This window comes from Cydia pomonella, chromosome 14 (assembly GCF_033807575.1).
Source record: "Cydia pomonella isolate Wapato2018A chromosome 14, ilCydPomo1, whole genome shotgun sequence".
In the NCBI taxonomy this organism is placed as follows: domain Eukaryota; kingdom Metazoa; phylum Arthropoda; class Insecta; order Lepidoptera; family Tortricidae; genus Cydia; species Cydia pomonella.
The window spans coordinates 4,425,616-4,434,247 of record NC_084716.1 but is presented as its reverse complement, the minus strand read 5'-3'; the positions used below and the strand labels follow the sequence as shown (position 1 = coordinate 4,434,247).

Genomic DNA, 8,632 nt, shown 5'->3' with positions numbered 1-8,632 from the left:
TATATAGTATTTTTTAATAAAACTTAAGTTAATAATTATTTGGCATTTTACTATTTATCTTGACATGTACATAAAGGAGTATGAACGATGAGTCTAAATAACTATGCATTAGCTTACGGCTTTAGCTTATATACCCAGACCCAGACATTTTTGAAATGATAATTTACAAGTTCATCAACATAATGTTTCAACTTCATCATTCATCATGTTACCTTGTATTTTTTATATTTTCGAATATTGATTACTGAATTGTCACGCACTCTTTTCATTATATATTCTGATATATTCGTTCTGATAAATTAGTTGCTGACACATAGAAACTCGTTTTCAATGCAAGTTGTAACACGGTTTTGGATTCAAATTATTTATATCGCGCCGCGCAGTAAATATACTTGAACCCCGACGTGTTGTCAACAATGTGAGTGTGAAGGATAGATGTATATTACGATAAAAATTTATAATTCGTTTGCAAAACAACGGTATTGATAACGCTGTTAATTACACAATTACACTGTTGCATAAAAACTATTCAAATATTAAATAATTTTAGTGGTTAGCCTTGACTCCACTAGATGGCAATCCATCACGTATCTCACATGAATTCATTTTCAGCTGCAAAATGAACAAAAAATATCTCAATGTTTCCAAATATTTATTTATAAAAACTTCCATTACAAGAAATGAATATCTAAGGGATGGAAATCGAAGTGATAATGTATTTGCAAGATAAGATGCATTCGTTCCGAAATTTCGTAGTCTATTCTATCAATTTCTTGTTGGACTGCAGAAGAATAGGGCAACTTCATCATCCGGTCCTTAATTCTTTTCAAGCCATTAATTCTGTCAAGGCGCACTTTAATTTCTTTCTTCGTGAGAGATGTCATTTGCTCTATAGTTCGCTGTAGAAGGAAACAGGTTCGCAAGTGCACATTATAAAAAACTTTGAGCTAAACTGACGAAAAAATAAAATGGTATGCTTACATTTTGTGACTGTGATTTTTGGAAGGTGTTGAAAACAATAGTCACTTGATTTCTTATCAGCACACGTCGCTTTTCAACATAGCAACTAAAATATTAAAACACTGTGCAGAAGAGATCGCTTTTCCGCTCACACACATTGTAAATTTGTCCTTTGAACAAGGTAAATTTCCCATCAATCTAAAACGTTCAATAGTCAAACCCATATTCAAAAAGAATACCAAAACCTCTATGGATAACTATAGGCCTATTACTATTATTCCCGTGATTTCTAAAATCCTAGAAAAAGCCATGCACGAACGTCTGTTGAACTTTCTCACTTCTTGTTCAATTTTGAATAATCAACAATATGGCTTCCGTAAAGGAAGTTCGACTACGCTAGCATGCTTTAATCTTGTAAAAATAGTAACGGAATCAATAAATGGTGATACTCCTGTAGCAGCTGTCTTCCTGGATCTCAGCAAGGCGTTCGATTTTGTAACTCATTCGGTATTATTGAACAAGCTGAAAGCTGAAAGGGGTGGCATAAGAGGAAACGCGCTGAACTGGATACAAAGTTACCTCTCTGAAAGAGAACAATGTACAGAAATACAGCAGATTATTAACAATGAGCTAGTGTCTGTAAGATCACAATATAAATTTAATCTATGCGGAGTGCCACAAGGGAGTATACTTGGCCCATTATTATTCCTTCTATATATTAACGATCTGCCTAACCAAGTACAACATAATTGCATAATGTTTGCAGACGACACTACTTTGATAATAAAGTCTCACAATTTAGATAACTTCAATAAAGATATAAATGACACGTTAGTTAATGTAATTCATTGGCTCAACAATAATAATTTAAAAATAAATATTAATAAAACATGTATAATGCAATTTAGAACATATAGAAGCGCAGACATCGATTTGGACATTCATTACGAAACTGAGAGTGTGGAAGAAGTAGAATCCACCAAGTTTCTAGGGATTCACATAGATAAATTTTTCAGCTGGAAATGTCATGTCGCCAATGTATGTGATAGGCTCGACAAGTTCGTATTTGCTCTAAGACGACTTAGCAGAATTTCCTCTAAAGCTATGGCCTTAACAGCCTACCACGGATATGTCTCATCCATCTTGAGCTATGGATTATTGATCTGGGGCAACTCTGTAGATGTTCATAAAGCATTCCTGGCTCAGAAAAAATGTGTGCGTGCCGTTTGCAATGTCCATTTTCAAGAGCCTTGCAGACCATTATTCAAATCTACAAAAGTTCTTCCACTGCCATGCATGTACATATTACAGGCATCTTTATTTGTGAGAGAGCACCTTGAATATTTTGACACAAATAGTAAATTTTTTCCTAGATCGACCAGACGTAGAAACCAAATATTCTTACCTAGAGCAAGAAAAAATGTGTTTAAAAATAATGTATACTCAATGGTCATTCAAATTTATAATAAATTACCAAAACACATATTGGAAACTGAACCGCGGCTATTTGAAAATGCCCTCTGTAAATGGTTATTATTAAAGTGTTACTATTCAATTCAAGAATTCATGTCCGACGAAAATCAATAAATAAATTATTTTATTATTATGTTGACCTATTGAAATTTTGTAAATGTTTCCATGATTGTATTATTTAATTGCTTTATATTGCATGCCTTACATAGGGTAGAACATAAGGACTTTTTATTCTAAGACCACCAATTGTATCAAAATACTATGTTCTTGCAATAAATATATTTCTATTTCTATTTGTTTGTAACTGGTGGTTGTTGTGTGCACCACATGCAGCTCCGTATGCAGGACCGCACATCAAGTGATGGCCAACAGGCGCATCAAAAATGCTCACATACTCGAGCACGTCCGCCACGGTCCTCACAGCAGTAAAAGGCCACCCGGGTCCGAAGGCTAAAAAGGACTGGCAAGCCTCAAACACGGCATCCAACGTCACATTGACATCAGATACATTTACTAGAAATGACATGATTGAGAACAATTCCCAACGAGAGCAATGAAGTGAATAAATAAATCATAAAACACAACATAAAGTAACAAGAAGTCTAAGCCTATCGCATACCTCCAACCTCCATCCATATAAGGAACCACTATCTCCATGACAGAGAAATAACCAATGATGCTTAGCAAATAAATATCATATTAACAGTAATGAAGGCATATAGCGAAATGTATATCCAGATAGCATTAAGATTTTGATTTTATATAATATTTATATATTTTTTGTCCCAAAAAAATGGGAAAGCTGTAGTGTAGTCATAGTTAATGCACAGGTGCAAACAGCTTATACACTTGATACCTATCTCTTATGCCATATATTTTACTACTTTACACAAAATGAGTACAAACTTATTCTACGCTTAATAACTAAAGAAATCCTTAAATTCTACGATTAAATGGTCGACCAATCATGAGGTCATTCAGTACCTTTTTTCGAAAAAGCCATCTGGTACTTAATGACGCTTCTGATACACTTATTACTAGATGGACGCCAATTTCGGATGAGCCCATAAGTTAGAACATAATCCACAATGACTGCACAAGCTTCCACGTCCAATAGAAGATTCTCTGGAGTACATTGGGAGTACGTACAAACACTTGCTCAAGGCAGCTTTAGTAAAAATATGTTTAGTCAGAAATCTCGCCAACTCAGTACACTTCCGTGAGTATTTCAAACAATGTACAAGCTCTGAAACGTTAATGTAAACACCAGAATCGGGCATCAGCTCAATTAGTCCTGGGGCATAGTCATGTCCAGCGCTTGTTACCTTCGGAGTTTTGCAGACGAGTATACGGGGTGGAAAAATCGAATGCCACATGGATGGCAACTACCTTAAATATTGTAAATAGCACATTTTGTGTAAGGGAGACTTTCCTTTGTTTTTAAAAACAATAAATACTGCATTTAAGGATTTATGAAAAATCGCTTGCCTCAGTCGGGACTCGAACCGGTCAAATGTGACAAAAAATAATGTGCTGTATTTTATGGTACTACAAGGGCATGACAAGCTTGATATTGTTTTCGTTTTTGCGCAGCGCTTTTCACGATACGCATTGATATGCAAATGAACTTCCACAGAAACCACTTTTATTATATTATATTACACATTGATTTGAGCAGATAGTCACTCAAGGCTGGTATTGATAAAAGTTTTATTGTGGGATAAATAATGCATTAGAGAATTTAGATTTTTAGTACAAAATAGATATACACCAGCAAAATGATTGGAGTCAAAGTGACACAGAGATTGATGTAAAAATCCATGTCTGCCCAATTGTACCTATAACACAGAGACATACTATGATTGAGAAAAGAACTAAAGCTTTTTGAATAATTACGATCGCTCAGAGAATGCTTGATCTTCAAAATTTTGACTCTGAGAAAACCTTATGAGAATAAATTAAAAGATGACGAAACATCTTACTCAGGTTTTGGAAGCTTATTGAAGCACAGGATCTTTAATTCACCTTCAGAAACCATCTCTCAAAAAATAAAAGATTCATAAATAACTCTGAAAGATTAACAAAAACAGACTGAGTATGGGCCTGTACACAAAACTGCGATGCGACGTCGCATCGCAAAAACCTGCGAATTGATTCGCATTGCGCATTCCTGCGATGTTACGTCACACGAAGGGAGACGCCTTGCCGTACCAATTCGCATCGCAAAAAGATGCGACACGAATTGCTGCGATGCGATTTCGTGCGGCAAGGCGTCTCCCTTCCACGACGGTTAACCGTACTGGACGTATTTTGAAAACTAGGTCATTTACTAGGAACTATTTTCATCGAAAATATGAAGCTTTGAAAACCGACGAAAAATTTTATTTTGATTATTTTAGAATGAGCATATCTTTATTCGAAGAGCTTTTAAGTTTATTATCACCACATCTTCAGAAACGATCGTACAAGGGGAGAGTTCCTGTTATGCCTCTGGAAATGATTAGCCTCACTATCCGCTAAGTAAAACAATAATTCTTTACATTCGTTTTTATTGAGAAAAGAGTTTTCTAAATATTACAATCGATAAAATGTAGGTAAAATCAAAGTCTTCTTCCGTTTAAAGTGTGCTTAATATGCTAGATGAATCAATTTGATCTGGTATGTTAGATGATTGTGGAAGTAGTGTTTGCTGAGATAGCAGCGTTTGTTCAGATGTTGCAAAATGTTGAGTTTGATAGCCACCCTGGTAGTTGCTATTCAGATAGTAGTAGCTATGAGGTTGATGCAATTCTGTTAAAATTTGAAGAACTCTGCTTTGTAATATTAGTGTTTTATTGTCATCTAATCTTTCAAGTGATGGTAGAATACCTTTAAAAAAAGATATGTGTCTATTCTCCGGTTCCTTTAAAGTCTTTATAATCTCATCTTCAAAATTATTACTAACCATCTTTTTTTTTGGTCGCTGTTTTTGGTAAAGTTTTTGAGATGTACCTTCTTGATTATCATGCTCATTTTCTGATTCATTTATACTGCTAGTGGTCTCATTTTTGTAAATTTTTCTTCAGAAATTGTAATTGTTTGTATAGATGGTATTCTTTAATATTTTTTGATCCAGACCCTGACCTACTTGCATCTTTGAGTTTATTTTCATATTTATTAAAGGTATCCTTAATCCCTCTCCATCTTTGTATTATTGAATTACCTGCAAAAAAATAATAATATTTATTTTATTATTTATAGGAAAGCTAACACCTGCAATACAATCTTAATCTATGCTGAAGCTCGTGGGTTTAATTCCCATACAATGCAAGTGTTTATATAATATGTAGATATTGATTTACCAAAAAATGTATTTAGCACCTATAGTACAAGCTTAACTTAGTTTGGGACTAGATGGCGGTGTGAATAGTCCAAGAATATTATTATAATATATGTATGTTTACGTCGTTTTAGGTTAGTATTCTTTTCTAAAACTTGCTATGAAATGATGACATGACTTACGTCAAATTAGGTCCGGAAATACTACATATCAGGTGCGATGAGTGAAAATGATATGTAAAGGAATTTCACACTGCCTTACACACCTAGGACTGTAAAGCAACCTTCTTTTGTTTTTTTAACGTCAAATTCAAATTGTGACAAAACAAATAATATTTTTCAGTTAGCTTGGTACGGTGATCTGTTGTGCATATTCGTTGCTAAGCAACGGCGGTGGCGCATCGCGCAAACTTACGCGCGTAAGGTTGTACACCGCTGGTAGAGTGGCGAGCCGAGTAGATCGCCACAAAGCAAATTGACTACAATTTTTTGTTTAAATTGCAAGTTTGAGAAAAGCACTATACATATCTCGGCGAGAAACGGGGTTGCCGGCCGCGTATCTCTATCCGGCTTCGCTACGCTCAGTCGTATCGCAAAAACCTGCGAGCTCACACGTCGGCGTCGCGTCGCAAGAACTTGCGAATTGATGCGCATCGCGCATTTATGCGATGGTACGTCACACGAAGGGAGACGCCTTGCCGCACGAAACCGCATCGCAGCAATTCGTGTCGCAACTTTTTGCGTTGCGAATTCGCATCGCATCACATCGCAGTTTTTGTGTACATGCTCTATACCGAAAAGCAGAGTTAAGTTGTAAATAAGTTACATTTATTTATAAAAAAATTACACTTATTCAATCCTCCTCATCACCGGTTTTAGTTATCTTCCAAAAGGTAACCTTTTTACTTTTTACGGCTTCGTCAATGCCCATTCGGTGGGCTGTAATAGGACATTTAATTTCAATGATCATATCATCTCTACAAAGGCCATCTGGTGTTGCACCTAGAAACTTCGATCAATAAATACCCTAGATACAACATCTCCTACAAATTCACGCCGAAAAAGTGTCCAACTCGTTTAGTTATAAGTATGCACGTGTAGTAGACAAATTAAAACTGTATAATGTACTTAGACCATATTTATCAAAATTAAATACAACTTTATTCCCTGCACAAAAGGTTTTATTTGTAACGCACGCGGTAGGCGGTTGTGACATTACAAAATGCGATAATCGCGCAAGTCGTAAAATTTAACGACCGTCGGCCGTAGGTGTACGAATGTACACCTTAAGTCAATCAGAATTAAGTATAATTCAGTTTACGCTACGTGGGGATCGTAGCTTCGCGTCTTGTAGGAACAGAGTAAGTGGAGTCGTGTTAAACAATTTTTTTTGTCATATACGTATTGTACAGTTTATAAAATTAGTGTGACGCAATTGTGCAACTATTTTTAGGGTTCAGTACCTCAAAACCAAAAAACGGAATATTTAAAGGAATACTCGTTTGTCTATCTGTCATAGACAGTTTGCTCCGAAACTACCGGACCGATTGAATTGAAATTTGGTAAACATATGTAAGTCATCGATCCAAAGACGGATGTGTAACGTAAATAAATAAATAAATTCTTAATATTACGGTCACTTTTGGGGGGTAAACTTAAAAATAAAAAAAGACTTGCAAGCTATATCATGTGACATATCAAAGGAAAGAGCGGGTTGTGAGAATCTCAAATATATATTTTCTAATAATTTAAAATTAATAGTTTTGTATAGTAATTTAAGAAAATAAATGAAAAGTGTCAATTTTAGGTCCAGTAGGTAGTTGACTACAGAAGACAGATCATGAAAGTGGACCGTTTGGTAAAGTAGACAGATCGGGAAAGTGGACCGATGGTACCGGAGGGTTTCGGAGTAAGGGGGGCCCGGAGTTGAGAGAAAAATAAAACAAAGAACTTATTATTAAAACATATATTTTATGTACCCTGAAACATAACTTTCGTTGTTAAAGAAAGCAAGTACATTTTCGCGTCTGCGCACAGTTTGAGGACTTTCTCTGAATTTTTTTCATTGAGGGGCGTACTATAACCAAAGTCAGCCATATTCCTGGAATTCAAGACATCGAAAAGATCATTGATCATTTTAATGAACTTGACTGTGGCATCAGAATTCGCAAATTGGTCAATGTTTAGTTCCTTGTCACAAAATTCAATTGCTTTCGCGACGCTGTTGCTCAATAATTGTGTAGCTAGCTTAACCTTCATTACCTCATTTCGGAAGTGTATATGCCTGAGCGTCAGTTTGTTGGCTAAGTGCAAACTGTTCTCTTCCTGGAGGTTATGTAAAGCCACAATTAATTGCCACTTTATTTCCTTATCATCAGCGTCGTAAATGCATTTTTGTGCCTCCAGTAAATTCCTCATCAGTTTTACCATATGGCAAGCGTCTAAAAACACTGCGATTTCGTTGCCTCCACATGGGTGAGGGAAAGTTGTTTTCAAGTTTTCTTGATTTTCTAGATTACAACCGAGTGCTTTCATGCAATTGATATTTGTCTTACAGCCGTCAAATGTCAAAGACATAATTTTGACCCCTACATCATGGCATTTCTGAAGTGTTAGCCGGATCATGTTGGACTTCATTTCCCCAGTTAAACTGTGAATAAAAAAAATAAGCAACTGACAGCGTCCAAGACTGGTTTAAAGACACTACAACAAAAACATAGGCTTGAGTTGCTTTTTGATCCGAATCATCGTTACCAATACCCATATCCACTAGGCCTTACAATTTTCGTCCGGTCCAGGTTTTTTGGTGTCTAATAGACATCTCATCAACCACTAACCCGCATAAGAGTTGTTCAGGAGATGTTTTTGCTTTATCAGCCAG

At 35.7% G+C, this 8,632-nt stretch overlaps 1 pseudogene; it reads right to left on the bottom strand.

Moving 5' to 3' along the window:
- Nucleotides 1-2,863: 2,863 nt before the first annotated feature.
- Nucleotides 2,864-6,539, bottom strand: LOC133524756 (uncharacterized; annotated as a pseudogene).
- Between the last annotated feature and the right edge of the window lie 2,093 nt (nt 6,540-8,632).